Source organism: Canis aureus, chromosome 12 (assembly GCF_053574225.1).
Source record: "Canis aureus isolate CA01 chromosome 12, VMU_Caureus_v.1.0, whole genome shotgun sequence".
NCBI lineage: Eukaryota > Metazoa > Chordata > Mammalia > Carnivora > Canidae > Canis > Canis aureus.
Genome location: NC_135622.1, coordinates 37,656,678 through 37,680,193, shown reverse-complemented (window position 1 = coordinate 37,680,193; position 23,516 = coordinate 37,656,678). Strand labels below are relative to the sequence as shown.

At 36.6% G+C, this 23,516-nt stretch overlaps 1 long non-coding RNA gene across 13 annotated transcripts in view; it reads left to right on the top strand.

Moving 5' to 3' along the window:
- Positions 1 to 23,516, top strand: part of LOC144280993 (uncharacterized) — a 276,878-nt gene that overhangs the window by 75,947 nt on the left and 177,415 nt on the right. For 10 of the 13 annotated variants that reach the window (XR_013349453.1, XR_013349454.1, XR_013349455.1 and 7 more), the window contains 2 exons: positions 13,496 to 13,617; positions 16,417 to 16,587. This is a non-coding gene — a long non-coding RNA (uncharacterized LOC144280993). The remainder of the gene's footprint in view (positions 1 to 13,495; positions 13,618 to 16,416; positions 16,588 to 23,516) is intronic. The other 3 variants (XR_013349450.1, XR_013349446.1, XR_013349452.1) reach the window with 1 other exon arrangement.

The following is a 23,516-nucleotide window of genomic DNA, read 5'->3' as shown; positions in this document are numbered from 1 at the left end:
TCTTTCAATGTCTCCTTTATTTCTGTCAACTCTGGAAAAATGAGAAAAATGCCAGTAGCAGGCATTGCATTGATCCCATTGGAAAGCCTTTTCATCATAAATAACAGTACATAGTTGTTGAACATTCACGGTGCTTATGATATACTTTATCATTTTCTTTTTTCTCCTTCTGCTGTGTGTCTCCTTTAAATCTCTATACCATTTCCAGAGGATTCCATTGCTTAAAGTTATTCTCAATTTCTTTCCTCTAAGAAATAATCCATATGTGAGCCTGATTTTCTACATAGGCATTTGCTTGTGGGGAAATGCAATCCTCACATACAGGTTAAACTTCCTATGGTTACTGCACAGGAGGCCTCCTCTCTGAGGCCAAGATAATCAAACTGCCTTCTGTAATAGATGTTGTATTTATTCAATACCAAACAAATGCTCCTATGGCTGTTATTACTTCCCTGTAAATAAATACTTGAAAAAGAAAATGTCATCAAGTTACTGTGGCTATCCTATACGTGGGACAGAGTGGATATGAAGAAAGACCAGTTCAGTACTTAATGGGTCAGTCTGGGTGGGAACAAGTGGTCTTGGAGATGGTAGTAAGTGTACAGATTTGAAAAAGCAGAACCATAGAATTTGCTGTTGGGTTGGATGTAGGGTGTGAGGGGAAAAACACAGTTAAACATAATGTCTATTATAGATTCCTAACACGTTTGTTTAAATTGCAGTGTTGTATCCTGACAGAGGGAAAGGATTTAGGGGAGTAGGTATCAAGAATTTCAGAATCTGGGATGCCTGGGTTGCTCAGTGGTTGAGCATCTGCCTTTGGCTCAGGTTGTGATCCTGGGGTCCTGGGATTGAGTCCTGCATCAGACTCCCCACAGGGAGCATGCTTCCCCCTCTGCCTGTGTCTCTGCCTCTCTCTATTCTTTATCATGAATAAATACATAAAATCCTAAAAAAAAAATAGGATTTCAGAATCCTTCATAAATGTTGAGGCAAAGATGTCAGGTTGGCTGTGGTGCTGGAACTCACCATCTAGTGAGATGGAAAATTGCACCATCTAGATCATATGTAAAATACCAGGGACTTAGTTACTAGGCGGGGGATGGGAGGGTCACACAGGAAGGGTGTGAAATGACTGGGTTAAATACTGAGCAACAGGGATTGAAAAGTGGCATCCAGTGGGAGTAGAAGAGATAAATGAATACTGAATCCCAGAATTGCAGTGGAAATGGTCACCTGTGGCAAAGGGAGCTGAGAGGTTCAGTAAAGCGAGGGCGGAGGAATGCCCATCGGTCTTGTTTGGCAACTTGCAGCTCGTTGGTGATGTTGATAAGAATTTTCAGGATGTGATGAGAGATGAGCAATCAGAGAGGAGGTAAAGAGAGAGTAGAGGGAGAAGAAAATAGTGTCAGCAGGAAGAAAATTAGTTCAACAAATTTGGAGATGAAAGGAATGGGGGTTGTAGCTGACGAGGTAATTGGAGTTCTAAGCTAAGGGAATTCATTTTTTTAAAGCTAGGTAAACAAAGAGAATCTTACAATGTCACTCACTGATTTGATGTGTAGAAAATAAGGAATTTTTGTCTGTTGCTACTTCTGCCTTCTCATTAGCCGCCATCTGCTGGCTAGAGGGGAAAGAGAGTTAAATATTCTTTCAGGTTAAAGTTTAATCCAGTCTCATTATTTAAATTATCCTAAAAAGGATTTCTAAGGAAAACCTATTCAGGTTTTCAAGTTGCCTCCTACACCTTTTCTCTAATACAGCTTCTCTCTCCTGGGTGTGGGACAAGGGCATAGCTTTCTCATCCCTGTGCTGAAGGGAAAGACTCAGATCCTATGAAGTTCCCCTCTTCTGTCCTGATTGATGTCTTATTTCAGGAATTTCATGCTAGTGTCTGTAGCTGCTGTAACTCATGACTTGCTCACTCTTGTGGGTTCTCTGCCTTACTCAAAGCCCAAGGATTCTCCCTGGCTCTGTTTCTACTCTCCTCCAGAAACCTTATGTTCTGTATCCTGCCCTCGGGTCCAGTGCTGGACACCAACCAGTGCTACAAACACATTTTATGGGACAAAGCAGGCCCCTTGGAACTACACAGCATCCATGCACCCACATACTTGAGGGTACGTTTGAGTATTTAAACATCGAGGTCACCTTTTCCCTGGCAACACTGCACCCTCCTCACTAGTAAAACTAGGTCTTGGTTGAGTTCTGAGAGCCACTCAGAGAATTAGTCTCTTTCTTGAGTTATAAACACAGAGCTCCCACTGTTTGTAGGTGGTATCCTCACTTGCTCAATGTCAAATGCATTCTATTTTGCATCAAAGCCAGAGAGAGGACTATTCATATACTCACAAGTAGCACCCTTCCTCTCTCTGGAGCCAAAAAGAGGCAAACTTGAGTACCCATCCCCTCTCTTTTCCTCTTTGTGTTTATTTAAATTTTAATTCTCTATGCTCTGACTATACAAAAATGGGAGGTAAAGAAATTCAGCTCTTCATTTATTCTCTAGGCTGAAGGATTCCTAAGATCAAATAGGAAGAAAGTCATGGACTAAAAAAGGGAAAGTAAAAAGTTCTGAATTATATTGAACATATTAGTCCTGTTACACATTTTAATGCCTTGGTGGAAATGATCTAGTGGAGAGAAGGAAACCAATGATTAAGGGAGAGCAGTAATTCTAGGAGAAAAGTCCTTCTTAGGGAAGAGAGGTGGGAATATAGTATACAAATGGATGTGTTGATTTTTGACAGGACCAGAGACACTTCATCCAGCTTAACAGCAGATGACAAGGTTGGACGTGTGGGTACAGATACAGGAGGGTGGGTGATAAGACAGAGGAAACATGGAAGCCTTCGTATCTGATTTCATCTGTGTTCTTGACAAGATGTGAGACAAGGTCATCACCTGAATTTGAGAAAAGGAGAGAATGCTAGAAAATTGCACTCCAAAAAGATGAGAAATATTTTATACTTTTATTTCACATAAGATATTTCTCTCACTTGGAAAAAAATCACATTTCTCTCTGTGGTGCTCTTCTGTTCCTAATACACAACCTTGCAGTTTTAGTTAATTTTATTCATTCTCTCTCCTAAAGAAGACAAAAATTCTATCCTTTTTGAAATATAGGGAAGTCATTGCACAGAGCTATTAGATCATTTATGTGTCAGGATAGATGGGACAGACTTGGGATTGATGGAAAAATTTCCGGTGGATCTACCTTGTCTTCATTCCCAGTGGAAGTAATAATGTGGTTGTATGTGCATACCAATTCTCTTCCTGATTATAATTCAAAAATATAGATGAACTAAAACAACTTTATAGGCATCAAAGAGTTAACAAGATAGGAATAATAGAACCAACATAAGAGAAGAAGGAATTGAGAGAGATGGGCCCAGAATTTGGAATTGATTTGGCCCAGGAGCGTTTGCTAATCCAGAGGAGGAACTGAGCAGTCTTTGACAGAGTTTCAGGACTTCAGGGACAAAAATTAGAGTTCAGGGCACCCTAAAGGTGCGGTCCCTAGATAAATGTCTGTGACTTAAATTTGAGAACCAAGTCAGGGAGGCCGATTGAGAGAGAATCTGTCCACCTTGGAACAGATTGCTGCCCCGTGTCAACTCATGTAGATGACCCAAAAGAATTAGATTTAGGTGATCCAGGAAAGCTAGTGCTTCCAGGCAACTGTGAAAGTAAATGAAAATTCTCTCTGGAAGATAATATTTAAGCCTCAAATTACTTCTAGCAAATTTTTAAATGCTATGCCTGACACACAAAGATAATAAGGGACATGGGGAAGAGACAACATAAAAGAAAACCACTACAGAAGGCAGATGACAAAGAACCATAGAAGTGTCACATAGTGGAAATACTATGGTCAAATTGGGGAAAAATATGTTTACTGTGCTCATGAAAATAGAGGCTGAATCTAAACATGTTATCAAGGATTTGGAAACTATGTAGCATAACAATTTTTATTTTTTTTAAATGTACTTATTAGAGAGCCTGCACATGCAGGGGAAGGGGGGTGAAGAGAGGGAGAGGGAAAGAGAATCCCCAAGCTGACTCCCCACTGAGTGTAGAGTGTGATGTGGCCAGATCCCAGGACCTTGAAATCACAACCTGAGCAGAAATCAAGAGTTGGCCACTTACCTGATGAGTCAGTAGCCAACATTAAGAGTTCAGGAAGTTTGTTTAAAGATCTGCAAGACACAGAGGAAGAGAGAATTCAGGAATCAGAAAATAAGGGGCAGCCCAGGTGGCCCAGTGGTTTAGTGCAGCCTGCAGCCCAGGGTGTGATCCTGGAGACCCGGAATCGAGTCCTGAGTCACGCTCCTTGCATGGAGCCTCCTTCTCCCTCTGCCTGTGTCTCTGCACCTCTCTCTCTCTGTCTCTCATGAATAAATAAATGAAATCTTAAAAAAAAAAAAAAAGAAAAAGAAAAGAAGTCAAAAGAAACCATCCAGTATGAAGCTAAAGAAGCAAATGTAGGAAGCACAAAATAAAGTGTGAGAGACACAGGCTGGAATAAAGTTTATTATATACTTACTTGGATTCCTAGAAAAGAAGGAAGAAACATAGGCAAAAGAAATATTTGCAAAGATAATAATTTCTCAGAACTTTTGGAAGGCATCAGGTAACAGAATCACAAAACTCCAATAATTTCAAGTGTACCCATAGACTCTAATTCAAGAGAGGAATAGAATAAGTCAGAGAACTGAGAATTTTGTTCAATTGGTAGAGTTTTATTTGAAATACTGTGTTCATTTTCTAGTACAGTTGATCTAAACTATCCTGGGAAAATGCTTGCTGGTTAGAGGTTGTGTTTTAATCAATATATTTAAACAGACTTAAGATTAACATATGAATTGTTTAAAAATACATCTAAAAATGATTGAAAGTGGTTTGTTTTATAAAATGGTTATACATTCTTTTTAATACGATGTATTTTTTTGTGTGTGAATGGAGTTTTTTTTCCACAGTCAATTAAAGGAAAATAATTCCAGCAATACACAAATTATCACAGATTAAAAATGAAGAGGTCTTGAAATTACATATATTTACTTTAATGCAGTGAGTTGAAATCACCATTGTCCTGTCAGGTTGCAAACTTTTATACAAATTTGTCTGTATAGAGTTTTGATGTAATATTAAGTCAGAGAAAACAAAATCTTCCAATCTTTGGGCTTTTTGTGTCCCTCTCTTATTCTTCCTTTTTTTTTTTAAGTGATTTTTTTTCTTTGGTGGACATATGGACAGAGTTGAATAATGTAAAAGAGCTTAGAGAAAAGCCTTCATACTTCTGTATATCTACCATCTAATTTTTTAATTAAGAGTGACTGCAGTTGGCATCTACTGATACTGCCATATGTTGGGAGCGAATATGTAAATGACAAAAGATTCCCCATATCCCATTTTCTTTTTTTTTTTTTTTTTTTTTTTGCTTCTGACTTTGAGACATTCTCTTGTGTTAAATTTTAAATCTAAAGCTGAGATGAAGTTTCCAATTACAAAGTGTGGTTATCCTCCGTGAGCTATGGATACCGGATGGCAACCTCAAAAATTTCCCACCAGAGGCTTAACCAGAAGTCAAGTGATGAAAGGAAACAAAACAAATCTTGGCTGATTTCTATGAAATCACCTCCTGCCTGGCACAGGCCCATATTGGGCTTCAGAGAGCTCTTTAGAGAGACTTGGACCCTGGAGGTGAGTAGGGCTTCACTGCAGGGCTGCAGTGCCTGAAATAATCAGGGCAGCACTCAGGGCAGGACAAAGCCAGAGGCTGGGGAGTCTTCCTGAAACCTGACACTGATAACCTGTCTGTCAGCGACACTGGTCAAACCGCTTCTCCACCACCAAGTACTGGGAGAATGTTGAAAGGTGATCCTGGGGACGGGATGTTACAGATCATTTTTTAACAACATTGCACGGTGAGAGGTGCTCATCCTTCTGACAGGCAAGAATGAAAAATGCAGGTTTTCTCAAATAGTAGAATAGGGCTTGGAAGGAAATTAAGGCAGAGAAGGGAGAAATTAAGTGGATTAATAATGGGGGAGGAAATAAAATATAAAATTAACATAAAAACAAAGAAGTATACATTTTAGTACCATATTAGTACCTGATAATTTCATATGCTTCTTCTAGAAACTATAATGGAGAAATTAAAGTGAGGAAAAAAAGACTGAACTTAAAAATCTTCCATAATAAAATACAGAGAACTTTTAGGTTTTCCTTCCTGCCTCCCTCCATTTCCTTCCTCTCTTTCTTCAGAGCTATCTTTTGAAATGAGCCGTGAAATCTCTTATTTTAGACACTTTGAGGAAAAGAGGCTTTATTCTATCTTTTAGAATCTTAGAGTCTGGTCTATGTAAATTCCTTGATACTTCTTCCAATCATTTGATCTTAAAGTTAGAGGCTGAGAGAACTATGTGAAATCCCTCTCAATTGTCCTCAAATTTTTCAAAATGAGTTTCCTTAGAGACCTATGGTTAAAAAGAACAAAGAAGTCCCCTCAGGTGTATCAAAATATAAGGAACATTACTTTTAAATATGCATTCTGTCATTATGGGTCAAACACTTTCAGGTCTTAGCAGATGTCTAGAGCTGCCATTTAGGTCCTATTATTTGACTTTTCAACTGCCATGAAGGTTTTGTTCCCACACTGGTATTTCTGAACCATTAGCTCAGTTTTCTTCAGGTGTGGTATATATGTGAAGTCTTTCTAGGCCAATTTGTCAGTGGAGAGTGAGACTTATCAGTAAGAAAATTTAAAAAAAAATTAAGGATGACCAAGAATGGGACAGTGAGTGAGAGTAGCAAGAAGATCAGATTCTCAGCCAGAAAGCTGAAGCAGGAGATAGATCATCTTGAAATTGAGAAGAAAGTGCAGATATCTGGGGAAAATGCCGCCAACACCTCTCAACCAGGGAAAAGAGAACTACTAGGAGATCTACTGGGTCAAAATGGCATAAAATCAGAAACATTGACAAAATGACTTCCATCTGAATTCTTATTACCTCACCTTTAAGAAATCAGGTCTCCCCAGAATAATTTCCTGAATTTTCCCAGGAACATGGCTTTAAAAGATAGGCCTGAACTATGCCCTGTGAGTCTCAGTGAGTTGGTCAGCTCTGCTCACCTATAATCTCTGGACTGGTCTGAGCTGTACGGGAGCCCCTATGAAGGGAAAGACACCACGTAGAAAGGGACACATCTGACCACAGTTTATTTTGCTATTTATAGAGGATTTTCCATAAACCTCATTGTGAGGACAAAAGGAGGGTAAGAACACACTAAAGGCAGTCTAGTTAAAAATTAGTGTAATATATCTGGATGTGGAATCTCTCCTGTTCCTCCTTCCCTGGATATCCATTAGGAGTTGTAACACCAGTGGGTCCATCATCTGAGTAAGGCACCTAAAGGTCTTTTCTCTGATATGATCTTACATGTGATCTCCCCTCCTAACATATGGCATTAAAAATGTTGACATGATTTGCTAGATATGCACAGTGGCTATCTGTATCAGAGACCATTGACTAGAAGATAAATTTTCTTCATTCAAAGGTAGGATGGGACAGTATGCGCATGCAATGTAGCCCAAGAAAACTAACCATTGAGTGTGTGAGGGTGTGTGTGTGTGTGTGTGGTGGGGAGGGAAGGTTGCTTATAACACTTGTGAAAATTAAATCATGAGTTCCCTGATTTTTTCCAGGGGAATGTTTGGGGACACTCTCCTTCCCTGCTGTATAGGATGGGTAGAGGTATGAGACAGAGATAGGGATGTGGTGTGGGGAAACCTAAGAAAGACTCTTACCACATATATGCACAGTTCTGATTTTTATTAATGTTTCCATCTTTGCATTTGAACTTCTTGTTAACCTGTATTAAAAAATCTTTTTCACGAGATCCTTAAAAGGTAAAGGGAGGAAAAGAGAGTAGCAAAAATAAGATTACTACTGAAATGAAAAAATGTACAGGGTTAAAGTTACATATGTAAAAAGGTGGGTGGGGGAGGGAAAAATGAAAAGTTTCCTAGTAAGACATTTCAATGCATTAAGGGCTTAAGAAAGGATTCAAAGCAAGGGAAAAGGCCTGCGGCTGACAAGATTTTAAAAAGATCAGATGAGATACAGCAAAAAGAAAAATGAAGAGGAGTGAAGGGGAGTGAAAAATTTAAAAGTTGAATTCCAATTTAGCTCTGATTATGGAATAAAGGTAAGGGGCAAAAATAGAAATATTTTGGGGCACGTGGGTGGCTCAGTGGTTGAGCATCTACTCTCAGCTTGGGGCGTGATCCCTGGGTCCTGGGATCTAGTTCCGCATCAGGTCCCCACAGGGAGCCTGCTTCTCTCTCTCCCTATGTCTCTGCCTCTCTCTCTGTGTATCTCATGAATAAATAAATAAAATCTTTAAAAAAGAAATATTTTAAAGATAAGTCCTTTAAATAATTCATTTTTATAACTAGTTAAGATATAATAAATAATACTAATAATTTGATATTAATACATAATTAACCCTTTAGAGAAAAGTAAAGGAGATCTAAAAAAAGATAAATAAAAATTAAAACCACCTAAAGCATGATCCAAACAGAGTTGGTCATAAATTTTGTAGTTTGGATCTAATTTCTTCTGGTTACCAGCTCCCTACAAAATTATCTCTCTGGTGCTACTTTTATCTGTCTCAAACTGCCCTGATAGTGGTAGGATTTTGAGCATCTAAGGGTGAAGGGCACAGCTAGGCACCTTGATTCCACCAGGCAGAAAGAGGATCTAAGAAAGAGAAGCACGGGCAGCCCCGGGGGCTCAGCGGTTTAGTGCCTGCCTTTGGCCCAGGGCGTGATCCTGGCCCCCGGGACTGAGTCCTGCATCCGGCTCCCTGCATGGAGCTTGCTTCTCCCTCTGCCTGTGTCTCTGACTGTCTCGTTCTCTCTCTGTGTGTGTCTCTCATGAATAAATAAATAAAACATTTAAAAAAAAAATGAAGAAGAAGAGCTAGAAGGGGAATCCCTAGCTGCCCCAGAAAACTTTCTACTTTTATGGTGGGCCAAAATCTTTCCCAGAAGAAAAACTTCAAAAATAAGACATAGCATAAAAATAAAGTCCAAGGTCCAAGCAAGGATCAAATCAATTATATTTAAGTAGCAATAAATATTATGTTTTTTCATTTTTTAAAATATTTTATTTAAATTCAATTTGCCAATATATTGTATAACACCCAGTGCTCATCCCATCAAGTGCCCATTCACCCAGTCACCCCATCCCCCCCCCACCTCCCCTTCTGCAACCCTTTGTTTCCCAGAGTTAGGAGTCCCTTTCACTATATTTATATTCCACATATGAATGAAACCATATGATGATTGTCCTTCTGACTTATTTCACTCAGCATAATACCCTCCAGTTTTATCCACACCAAAGCAAACAGTAGGTATTCATCCTTTCTGATGGCTGAGTAATATTCCATTGTATGCATACCACATCTTCTTTATCTGTTCATCTGTTGAAGGACATCATGGCTCCTTCCACAGTTTGGCTATTGTGGACATTGCTGCTAGAAACATTGGGGTCCAGGTGTCCCACCATTTCACTACATCTGTATCTTTGAGTTAAATAGCCAATAGAGCAATTGCTGCATCATAGTATAGCTTTATTTTTAACTTCTTGAAGAACCTCTACACTGTTTTCCAGAGGGGCTGTACCAGCTTGTAGAAATAAATATTATTAAATGATGCATCCTTGATGGGAATGTTCAGTTTGTACCTTTTGTCTTCTTTTGTGTTTGTCTTTATATGTCTAATATTGCAGCTAAACAGTAAAGTTTAATGTTACTTGTGCTCAGTGACCACATAGACTTGAACCTTTGTTTATAGTCTTCTATTCTCTCCATCCTTTTATATGGGCATACTTGAATTCTTTTTATTTTTAAAAACCATTTCAAATGTCATCTCTTCCATGAAGCTTGCCTGATTTGTTTAGCTGGATACAATGTTTTTTTTCTGTCTTGTTGACCTCATCAGCCTTCAAATACTTAGCATTCTCTATATTAATGTTTTTTATAAAGATAATTAGTTTCTTCTACTGGATCACAAGTATCTTGAAGAAAGAATCTATGTCTTGGTTATCCTGAACATTAAAAAAAAGCACTCTTTGCATTTCCTATAACAAGAGATGTGACCAAAAGATAAACGAATATTTTTATTCATTCATTCTTCAGTTACTTTTCGACAAGTATTTATTGAGGGCTTACCTTATTCCAGTTTCCCTTGTAGGCATCTAGACCATGATAGAGCTTTAATTCTGGTGAGGGGAGGACATTCAATGACCAAATTAAATATGTAAAAGATACAGTATGTTAGAAGTGATAAATGCCATGAAGTGGCATGGAGAAAAGTGAAGCAAGAAAGGAGGAAACTGGCCATTGGGCTGCTTAATTTTTAGTGAGGTGGCCAAGCTGGTTGGGTTATACTTGAGCCTGAGGTAAGGGAGCAAGCCATATGGCTGTTTGGGAAAAGGAACATTCCAGGTGAAAGGGAAAACACATGGAAAGGTCCTAAGGCACAAGCTCCTCTTTAGAGTTTCCAGAATAATGCCAGTGTGGCTGACACAGAACAATCAAGGGAAGAATGGTAGGGGATGAGATCAGAGAAGCTGATAGGGACCTATTGTAGCATTGCAGATCACTGGAAAAACTTGGGCTTTTATTTTGAGTGATAACAAAACCATCGAAGAATTTTAAACAGAAAAGTGGGATGATCTGAGATGACTTAACAGTTTATGTTTTCACATGGTTGAATTACTGATACTCTATGCACTAGATTCTATATACTGTTGATAGTCTATTCTCTGTACTATGTATACTGCATGTACTCTGTAGGAGCAGTGTCAGCCAGCTGCATGGTGTGAGGAGTAATCCATCTTCAAGCATGGCTTCTGGTTGTGCAGCTCCTTGTTAAATACCACACAGTAAGGAGCTATATACGCAGCAGTATCCGGCTTTCAATCTGCAGGGTCACTGTTCCTAAAACAAATCATAGATAGCTGAGCACATAGGGCTCTGAAGTATTGACCACTTCAATCTCCTTATTTTATCTGTGTGACTGAGTTCACTGATTTTTCTCAGGGTTTCCATTTAATGGAGTTTGATTTTTTAAAAGGGCCATGACTGGATTTTTAATGTCTTTCCTGATGTCAACGATTCACCAAGGATTTTCTAATTATATTGCACTCCCTTGAAATTGCGCTTCCATTTCACACTCCTACTCTGCAGAGGGACACACTCTAAACTTAACTCGTCTACTATAGTGACAATATCTAATTAGAAGGAAACCTTAAAAAAAAAATCCAGTTCTCTTCCTATATTTAAAACAATATCATATTTTACTCCTTGTCATTCTCTTTATCAAATTTTCCTTGTGTATTAGCCTATAAGGAACACAAATTAAAATTTTATTGCTGCATTATTTTCCCTTCTTAAGTGCATTTGAGTATAAATTATTTCATTGACATTAACTCTGAAATTGCATATAGGTAGAGACTAATGGTGAAAATTATTAAAATAAAAAGCCAACAACTGTCATTCAGATATCTTAAACTAAATGCCCTAAAGAGGTTTGGATTTAATTGGAGAGAAATAAAACTAGTCCAATTTTATATTATACTCAGAAAGATTACCTTAGATATACGTACCTTATAATTTTGTAACTATGAATTCCCATCAATTAGAATTACGACAGTTTTAATTAATCTCATTTTAATCAAAGTAACTTTTTACCAGGGTAACGACTTTTTAAAATAGTAGTCTTTTTCCAATTAAAAAATAATATTTTTTCAGATGGAAATAATAACTTCAGTATTAAACTAATAATACAGATTATAAGGTTTTATATATGGAAACAATGGAATAGAACATCCTAGAATTCTCTAACTTTTGGAGCATCCATAAGCTTTATCATAAAGTGAATTCCACTAAATAGTGTTTTTGTCTTTCTGATTATTAAGAAGGAATGCTAGTAAAAAATAATGCTTTCTATGACTCATGAAAATTTATTCTCAAAATCTGACATCAATGTTTTTCTGAATTGAAAATAATACAGTGTTGTTGATAGTAGTTACTGGATGGATTTACTTTGCCTGTGGCACTTGACATGCAGGTCTGCATTTCATTGACAAGAATGGCAAATGATACACTTCAGTTCATTTAGGTAGTAACTGGTGGAGCTGTATTTGAATTTCACATCTGCCTTATCCTAAGCCTATTTCTTTACTTTGTTCCACATTTCCTCATCACAGAAAGGTGATGGAGTTTCATTTTTTAAAGAGGCCATGACTGAGGTTTTTTTTTGTTTAAGATTTTTATTTATTTATTCACGAGAGGACACAGAGAGGGGCAGAGACATAGGCAGAGGGAGAAGCAGGTTCCCTGCAGGGACCCCGATGTGGGACTTGATTCCGGGTCTCCAGGATCATGCCGTAAGCTGAAGGCAGATGCTCAATCACTGAGCCACCCAGGCGTCCCCATGACTGAGTTTTTAATGTCTTTTGTGATGTCCATGATTCACCAAGGATTCTTCTTCCTAGGTCTTTTGCTATTTCTTTTCTTTTTATTTATTTATTCACAAGAGACAGAGGCAAGAGACACTCAACCGCTGAGCCACCTAGGTGTCCCTGCTCTATCTTCACCTTTACCTATCTCCTTTATATGAAGAAATCAATTGTATAGTGATAACAGAATTTCAACTACAATCTTTTGTTTGATTAAAAAATAATAGCACTCTACTGCAGAAACTATGCACATATATTCATAGACTCCTGGAGAGTCAACAAAATACACATGATTCTAAATCTCCAAAAAGGGGAATTAAAAAGAAACAGCCATGGTAACACAGACATCAAATTAGGAAGTTTAACAGATGGTAGATTGGGGAGGCTTCGCTGTAGCTAATCTGTAAGGAGTGGGACTTTGTCTAAAGAAAATATGCACCAATAATTGTTAGTTTCCTTTTTTCTTTCTATAAATCTCATTGCCCAAAGATATGGAACACATGATTATAAAATCTGAATGTGTATATTGTTGGGAAGGGTGGCTAGATGTATTTTGTAATAAAGCTGATCTCAAAAGGAATTGGCTTCAAAATAGGTTCCATTCATTATTTTTATTAGGGCTCTTTTATTAGTATTTTTTTCCTTAAGCCAACTTTAAATTGATACCTTTTTTTTTCTTAACTTGGTCCAAGCCATCACTGTGAATAAAATAATGGGTTTGATGTGCTTGTTTTTACTAATACATACATAAGCAAACATGTTTAACATTCTTTGTTTAAATCATATATATAATCATATATATAATCATATATAATCATACACACACACACACACACACACACACACATCTCACCTAAACTAATTTTGTATGGTACCATTGATATTCATATCATACTCTGAGATATATTGTCTGTTTTAATTCTGGCAATGACTAATCAGCTTTTTTCATCTTTTTAATACAGGTCACCAGAGACCTGTCCTTGAATATTCAATAAGAAGACTGCTTTTGGGTAGGTGCAATTGATTGTGGTCAGGAATTGGAATCACGTGGTCCAGAGTCAGCTCAGCAGGGACTGTGGATAAGGTAGGTAATGACAATTAAATGTAACAGATACAAATGTTCACATTCAAATAGCTTCTCAAATGAAAAGTAACGAAGGCTTGCCATGGTAACAGTTTAAATGAAAAACTGATCGTGGTTTTGTTAATCATAAGATTATTTTGGGCTAATAATATGATGTAGAATTTGTAAATAAGGACACTGACCAACTAGTATGTGGCCTTCACATGGTGATCACAAGGGGAAGTCTCTATAATTTATGTGATATGCAAAATGACATTGAAAACAATGAGGGAATTGCCTTAAATATTTATATTGTCATATGGAAGAGATAAAGCACCAGTTTTGTATTACTCCTGTGGACAAGAGTAGAGACGGTGAGTTTAGGAGCGACAGGAGGAACAACTTTAAATTACTTAGAATGCTCCAAAATAGAAAGTGTTAGCTGTGGCCAAGAAGAGGAAAAATGCTTCTTTTTCAAAAAGGCAGGAAGCATTTTTGAATCAAGAGAAATTCAGTTTGATGATTGTGAATTTCTAACTTTAAAAGTCTAAGAAATTAGTAAAGTTTTTACCTTTAAATCATATATCACAGTGGCTTGTGCTAGAAGTTTACAAGAACAAATTTGTGGAGTTTCATAATCCTGAGTTCAAAGTATCCTAATGATTTCCATATAAATCCCCCATTTTCAATCATTAAGTTTTTCTGGAAGTCTGATATTGGAAAGAAACCCTCTCCATTCAATTTCTGTTCTACAGAGATTTTTATTCTTATAACTAAGCATTCTATGCTTTAAGCAATTCTTCATACTTAGTAAGGACTTTCTTGGGATGATAAATTTAACTAAGCTGTTAATCTTTAAAAATGTAAATCTGAGAAAAAAAAATGTAAATCTGAACAGAAGGAAAATGTCCAATCCATAGGCTGCTCTCCTAGTATTTGGCTACAATATTGCTTGATAGAGGTAAGGGTGTATATTTTAATTTATTTTAATTTATTTTTAAGGTTTTATTTATTTATTCATGAGAGACACAGAAAGAGAGAGAGCGAGAAAGAAAGAGAGAGAGGCAGAGACACAGGCAGAGGGAGAAGCAGTCTCCATGCAGGGAGCCTGACATGGGACTCGATCCCAGGACCCCGGGATCGCACCCTCCACCAAAGGCAGGTGCCAAATCGCTGAGCCACCCAGGGATCCCAAGAGTGTAAATTTTTAAAAAGACTTTGAAATATCATGTAGATGCTCTTTATACTCAATGAGGCGTAATACATTAACACTTCTAACTATGGAATAGGTTTGGTAAATAAAAAATACAGTGTTGAAGTAAATGCGTGAAATACAATGTTGAAAGTTAATGGGTAGGCATGTCTAATCGATAATCTCTCTCTACCCCCAGACAATAGTTAATGATGGATCTTAACATTTACCATTCCTGAACTTGCTGTTTTCAAATTACTCATGATATGTAGAATACTCTGATCCTTCTTTGTTTGAGAGATCTTAGAGAACATATTTTTGACAATAATGTTGAAGTTACTGCTACTTTCAAGAATCTCCAAAGCAGGGCTCTGAGTAGGAACAAATGCCTATACTGTTACAAATCCATGATTCTGCCCATAACACTGCTGGATCTCAATGCCAGACAGAACCCCTTTTATATTATTGAAATATATTTTAAAAGATAATTAGTTTAAAACCAATTCAAAACCAATTGCTCTAAACAAAGAAAAGTAGGTAAGATGAGAATAGTTCTATATGGGAACAATTGTAATTGAGTTCACGCTGAAGTCTAGGTCCCAGTAAATTTTTGGTTCTAGCATTAGTCCCAGGTGGAGAACATATTTTCTTCTCCTTGTAAAGGTGGTTGTACCAGATATAAAAAATAATAATGTAGCAAAACATCTACTACCATGTCTTTAACCAATCAAGATTACTAAATAAGCTGTGCCTCATTTTTCTGATGTTGTCATGTTTGTGAGAATAAGATATAATTAAAAGCTCATTTGAGTACTCTAGAAAAGTACCACTAAATGGCCCTCCACTCTCAGCTTGGAACCTGACTAGATCACTGAGAGTAGAGTCCTTTATAATTTGAGGACTACTTTTGTGTTTTATCAGGATTGTATAGATAATTTATGACCCAGCATACCCATGGGACAGTGGAGCCCCCAAATATCAGACTAATCCCAAATGAAATTTATCTTTTATATACATATTTATATATTAATTTTATCTTTATATATCTCAATTGAGAAGTATATATACTTCTCAATTAATTTATCTTTCATGTGTATATAATATTACATATTATATATGTATGAATATGTATATATCTTTGGAAATGAGAGAGTAAGACTTTGCCCAGAAAAAACTGACTCACTTTATTTGGTTGATAATCACATGGTCACCCTGCACCCAGACAGAATTCTTATTATTAAATTGATGCCATTCTTAAATTCTATAGTCTAAACATTCTTTAATTCTTCTATATCCTGCACTTTGGAGCCCCTATGCCACTTAGCTTTCAGCAATCCCAAATCCAATACTCTGTGAATTCATTAGCCTACACTAGCAGAACTTACTTGATGTGATCAAATCCATTCCATACATCTTCAGTGATGGTTATTTGGAGTCTTGTCCTAAATCCTCCTTATTAGTGTGCCCTGTTGTTAAAGCTACTTTTATTTAAAATTCTAGTTTCTAACAAGTCTCTCAATGTCCTTTACTTTTCCTTTTGCATGAGATTATACTTTATTTTGTAAAAAACGAGTAATATTTGATCAAGATAAATGAAAGCAGTATTTTTCCATGTTTTTTTTCCCCAGTTATAGGAATCAGATGTAGACTTGGCATCTGCCTACTAAGCTTTGCCAAAGAATGTAGTTAGAGCTTAAAGAAATTCTACTTTTGACACAAGAACTGAAAATGTGTTGACTCCTTTAATGAAGATTTCTAGAGCTAATCAATGGCTTTTTCCTGTAACACATCCTTTTCAGGTAAATAGTAAGAGTAATGGGTTATATTTAGACAGTTAAAGTGCCAACATAATTGCTTTCGTTCCACTGATATTTTTTGCGTGTACCAAATATGAGACATACAATCCAGGTGATAAAAATTGAGGATGTCCCAAATTAAGTAAAAGCTCATTACATTCACTTCTCAATTAATTAAAAAAAAACAAAAACAAAAACAAAACAAAACAAAAAAAACACAGCTAACTTAATAGGCTTAACTCTGTGCTCCTCACTTCTTTTTTTTTTTTTTTTTTTTTAAATTTTTATTTATTTATGATAGTCACACGGAGAGGGAGAGAGAGAGGCAGAGACATAGGCAGAGGGAGAAGCAGGCTCCATGCACCGGGAGCCCGACGTGGGATTCGATCCTGGGTCTCCAGGATCGCGCCCTGGGCCAAAGACAGGCGCCAAACCGCTGCGCCACCCAGGGATCCCTGTGCTCCTCACTTCTCCTTCAGATTTCTGCTGCCAGGATTTGACTATTCATTTCCAGCCGGCTGACAGTCCACTAACACTATCACCAAAAAGGCAGGAAAAGGGAGGTGTTAATCCAATCAATTTCATAGTTCCTTAGCATTGATGGTGAATATTTTGGCAAAGGGAAAGTTGTACACAAGTGGTTAAAATGAAAATTTCAGGGTATTGGCAAATGTTAGGTCTACCTACAGCACTCTCTTCTCTAGTATTCTCAGGTGATTGGCAGGTAGATGCATAACAACTTATCAGCATCACTGATGTTTACTCATGTGATACACCTTAGCATTAGTTGAGTAATATCTTATACTGCTACCATCATGAAATATGCATATTTTTATTTTTTAAAATCTGGTAGTTTTGCTATTTGCTCTTTTGCTTAATAGTGAAATTCTATGATTTGTAACAATCCAATTAGTTATTAGAAGGTTGTGGTCATTTGACTGTTTTGTTGATTGTAATAAGTGCCAAAATAGGGATATGCTAATGGTCAAAAATCACAAAAATTAAACACATGCAAAACCATAGCCACTTACAAACCTCAGATAAAATTTCTCCTTTCTCCTTGCAGAATATATACATCATACTTCTGCCATGAGAGAAGGCTTTATGAAATTCACTCCAGTTTTAGATTGCTTCATTTCTGAAATAATGGTTTTTAATTGTATAGCAAAATTGTAGTTTGTTAGTTCTCAAGAATTACTGGCCTAAGTCTTTGTATAATTCATATATAACATAACTACAGAATGGAAGAAAAAAAATATTTTCATTTCACAATATTACACAAATAAACTTTATACTTTTAACACGTCTACCTGCCCACTAAACTTCTGCAGGCTTTATTAATCATGATAATTGTGTGTGTGTTTTTTTAAGGTTTATTTATTTATTTTAGAAAGAGAGTGTGAGTGAGCAAGGAGGAGGGTACAGGAGAGAAAATCCTGAAGTAGATTCCCACTGAGCACCGAGCCTGATTCAGGGCTCAATCTGAGAACCCTGAGATAATGATCAGAGCCCAAATCAGGAATTGGCTGCCTGACTGAGCCACCCAGGTGCTCCAAGGATAATTGTTTTTAAAAGTAGACTTCAGCAATCTGTAACTCAAATCCAAGTTGTTTCTGAACATTTTTTTTTAATGTACAACAGTAAATAAAACCTTATCTCTGACATATGAGATAGGCTCCATGGGCTTAACTCTGTGCCCCTCACTTCTATCATATTTCTGTTGCCAGGATTTGACTCTACATTTCCAGCTAGCTGACAGTCCATTAGTACTGTCACCACTGAATTTTTAAATACATAAAGATATCCAGCACTCTTTATATCACTTGTTGAAACTGTGCTAGTTGAGCACAAGATAAGTTTCCAGATTTTATTGTCTCCAACTCTTTTATTGACTATTGTCTCATCTTTCACCTGTTAAGAGAGTCTTTCATCAATCACTATTAGTAGTAAAATGCAGATTAAAAGGAAATAAATCCAGCAGGCATATATTGCCACATCTCCAGTATATTAAAAACACATATTTTCCCAACAAAAGATGTTTTCAAAAAATAAAATTAATAAAAATTCAATATTACTTCTCCAAATTAAAATTTTCTATTTCAAAACAGATAAAATGCCTCTGGCTAGTACCATAGTCACCAGTTCCCTGTTTAGATATGTTATGCAAATTTAGAATATATTTGCCATATAAACTAGGCAATAGATAAACTTTAAAAAATGTATCAATATGTCTTGTTTGCAAAAAAACCTGATTTTTATAACACATTTCAAAATAAAAGTAGGTTTCTGGGCATCTGGGAAATCCACATTACTTCTGGACATCTGGGAAATCCACATTACTTCTGCTGGAAAAAAAAATGTTGACGTCTACTGATATTTCCTTGTAAAAAGCATTGAAGTGGCAAAATCCAGAGTATATTTTTTCATAAAGTCTAACTAGTCATTGCAGTAGTAAAAAGAATATTTAGTGTATTAGTTAAGGAAATCGCCACGAGTACAGGAAAACATAATGTATAGTTTTTGAGACATCTCTTCAAAAAAAGATTTAGGAGGTATACCATCATTATAATTGTTGTGCTTAGGCTCTAAATATAAATTTAGAATGAGATTAATGCATAGGTTCCTTTCCTGGTTAGCGCCAAAGACTTCTATGACCAGAACTCTGTGATTCTTTTATTTACAGAAACATTAATGACTGACTATGGCTTCAATATTAATTGACTCACTGATTAGACAAGTCCTATTTGGAATTAGGTTCTGTTGACATGCTTAAGACATCATGGCTCATCCTTAAAGTTAAAAAAAAACAAAACACCTTTTTATCAGGAATTTGTACACCTTTCTTTCATGAATCTTACTCTGTTTCACAAGATTTGACTGATGCTTTATCTCTAGAGGAAATCTTGGTTTGTAACTTAGAGCCAGTTTAGTAGATATTTATAACAGGTCTTCTAAAAAAAATACCAAAACCCAAACAGACTCAACTTTACTATAATTAAATCATACCCTTCATGGATCTCCATTGGTCACGTTTCTTATAACCACCATGATGCTATTGAAATCCCATACCCCATAGGCAGTTTAAGGTTGAAATTTGAAAATTGTCTACCATAAATTTTGTGATCACTGGATTTTATCCATTTCCTTTGAGCAAAAAAATCCATGACAAATATATCTTCAGTTGTTTTTAGACTTTCTTGTATCCCTATATGATTTTAAAGAGGACTGCAGTGAGCAAAGCATAATGTTCAAGACTGCTCATAAAGAGTGATAAGGGCAGGAGAAAAGGGTTAAAGAGATTGATTCTTCTGCTTTTATCTCAGAAATCAAGTTCTTTTGCTCATCTAGACATAAACAATACCCTTTAGAACTATTCCTATTCTCTCCTTTTTTCTCTCGGACTCAGAAACAATAGTTATGGCAATAGAGGAGGCTTCAGATTGAGAATTTAAGGATTTATGGAACTCACTTATTTTTGTCTTTCTAGACTTATCACCAATGTTGTGGTAGAAATCTGGAAATCATGGGCAAATAGAAATATTTTCCTAGAAATAATCATTGTTGCTAACTTGCTAACTTGTTGGTGCCGCTATTTTACTTAGTAAAACTAAAAACCTGCAAAATTTATTAATAAAGTCATCATTTTAAATGCACATCAGTATGATTATTATCCTCATCTATGCAGCTCAACAAGGATTGATCTGTATCTCTGTATTGTGGTTTTGGAAGGAATTGTCTGTGAAATTGTGAAATTGGCTTAATTGGCTTTTGAGAATCATGCTTCAAACCAGGGTTTAGTAAACTTTACCTAGAGAAAGTTGAATGCTGCCTACTAGGCTTGTGGTCCTGCAATCTCTGTTAACTACTCAACTCTGTCATTGTAGTGTAAAAGCAGCCAGAGATAACAGATAAGTGAATATGTGTGGCTGTGTTCCAGTAAAACTTTCTCTACAAAAACAGATGGTCGGTCAGATTTGGCCAGCAGGCAGCAGTTCGCCAGCTCCTTAAGAGTTCCACATTAGACACTAGATATATTCAGCATAGATGTTGGCCTTTACTAAGAAATAAATTATATGTCAAAAGCATTTTGTATTAAGGTAGCATATGCAAACTCATAATTAATTTGTAGAATAATAGGAATGATTGGTAGTAGAGTAGTGATGCAATTTCTAAGATTTGTATGATTTGGAAATGTCTGAGGCCAAAACGAAGTTTGTGATTACTTCAGCTCCTTAGATGGAAGTGTTCAAGTATACACTGTTGGTTATTATTAGTGGTTATTAGCTTTGCAGAGAAGGGCATGGTTTCTAAAACAAATATCAGTCTCCTGCATAATTTGAAATTAGAGTATATTGTTAAACTACTCACCTTGAAATTTGAGGGCTTGACGATTTGTAATGGTAGCTCAAAATAATATCCCATAGAACACAGGTGAGATAAGAGTGATTTCTAAGTCACCCTCCTGGCCTAACATTTAGTGATTCTATGCAAATAAGTACAAGGTTCTTATCAAATGTGATTGGGTTCGGAAAATGTGTGAGGGAAGAGCAAAGACTATTCTTCTAGAAATTAATTATCTCCTACACATCATGCTTATTTTGATGTTTGCCAAGGGTCTTAATTCTGAATAAATTTTAGGAGACTTTAAAGATCGTCTTTTCTTTCTTTCTTTCTTTCTTTCTTTCTTTCTTTCTTTCTTTCTTTCTTTCTTTTTCTTCATTTTAAATGATTTTGGAACATCTGTCTCTAACTCTGTCTCTATTTAACTCTTTAGAAAGCATTTAAAAATAAGTTTAATTTCTAGTTTTTCTTGTTCATCTGGCTGCCAAAATTTATTTTTGTTGTGTATTTAGTTCCTTGATTACTTCAGATGAATTTGGTTTTATTTTTTTCACTTTACATTTGGAAATTATGTAACATATAAAAGTAGAAAATAGGCACCCCTGCCAATCATACTAACAAATGATCTATAATTAATTTTTTTCAACTTCATAGATTCTCCTGTTTTAACTTTGGAGGGAGTTACAGAGCCCTGAAGGATATCTTTGATATCAAGTGTCTTACCTCTTATCTAAAAGCTTTATTATGATGTCTAACTGATATAGAGATTTTTTTTTAAAAATAACAATTTTGCCATTATCACACATCACAACAATAAAAATTCCTCGGTATCATCTCATGTACAGGCTACATTCACATTTCCCAGATTTCTTTGAAAATACATCTTCATTCTTTTTACAGTGGTTTATTCAAGTCAGAATACAAGTAAGGTTTTAATATAACTGTAATTGTTCATTGAGCATTTTTTCCCTTAAAAGAGCAAGAAGTTGAGAATATATCAAAATATTTCCTTCAAATTCCTTCCCTAAACATGGTGATAATGTTACTAAAAACACCCATATACAAAAATTTATAATTGAGAAACTAGATCTTTAGTAAGAAATAAGGATTGAGATTCCTGGATCAGGAGGAAACAAAAGCTCTTAACAGGGGTGCCTGGGTGGCTCAGTCTGTTAAATACCTGCCTTAGGCTCAGGTCATGATCTCATGGTCCTGGGATTGAGTCCTAGATTGTAGTGGGGCTCCCTGCTCAGTGGGGAGCCTGCTTCTCACTCTCCCTCTGCTCCTCCCTCTCCCTCTACCCCTCCCTCCTGCTTGTGTGCTTCCTTGGTCTCTCTCTCTCTCTCAAATAAATAAACAAAACTGTAAAACAAACAAACAAAACTCTTAACAATTTGTATTCTTACAAATCATTGCTGGTTTCTCATCTCCAAAAGTATAAGCCCCAGATCTTTTGCTTCACATGCAAAGGCCTCAGTATCTATTCTGAGCCTAAGATTTCCAGGTAATTTCATACTTCCTATGTCACCTCTGGAATTTCTGTTTTCCTCAAACAAGACTGGCTCCAGGTGTTTCTCTGCTTCTACTGCCTTGCCTCTCTCTCCCTCCGTTTGATGTTCTTTTATGTCTGAAAGAAATGACACCTAACTTAAAACCACAGTGATCCCTCTGTGGCTACAGTTTCTCATGGGAGTCAAGAATTTGTGAACTTACAGTGGTATATTCTTTTAGCATCTATAAGAAGCTCCTATCTGGTGCTAAAAAAAACCTCATCACTTTAAAAAATTAATAAGGCGAAAAGAAGGGAAAAGAGAGATGGGAATAGAATAGAGAGGCTAATCAGAAAGATAGTGATTTTTTACAGTGAAGCCCATGGGAATGATAAAGGAAAAAGGAGAAAAGTAAACTTAGGATTTTATATTATCTCTGCAGAAATAGCAAAAATATGTAAAATGAATTAGTGGATTGGCAGAGAGGCAGGAAGTTGAAGATACTGGAGTTACTAAATCCTGAGGCATAAACAGAAAGTCACAAACAGGCAAAGAGATGGGAGGAGGGCCAACAAGTGACCTCTCTCAAAGAAAAGCATTATCACAGTGTATTAGCATCTAATTGTAACTACTGGGAGGCAAGCAATTGCAAATTGTCCTGTGAGCAAATGATGCTGAATGAAAATGCTTTAGTGCCATAAGTATAAATGTAAATGAGTGAAGTTCCTCATTGTTGACTCCTTTGAGGTAGATTGTACACCTCACTGAGACAGAAGTCCCTCCTGAATTGAGATGAGAGATTCCTTCCAAATCCTGGGTTTGTGAACAGATTCTTAGCCTCTCCCAGGCAGCTGCCCAGTTTAGTCCCAATCCAGAAGCTTCTCACTCATGCTAGCTCAGTCTGTGGCAAGGAGCAGAGGAGAGTGATCTGCGCTTACAGAAGTTATTTCTGGCAGAAGAACAAAGGTGGTTTGGTGTGGAAGGCAGGCTGCAGAACAGCAGAGGCAGATAAACCATGATGAGAGTGACACAGTTTGAACCAGAAGTGGCAAGAGCTGAATGAACCTGGGGTGGACCTGAGCCCTTCCACTCCACTTCCAG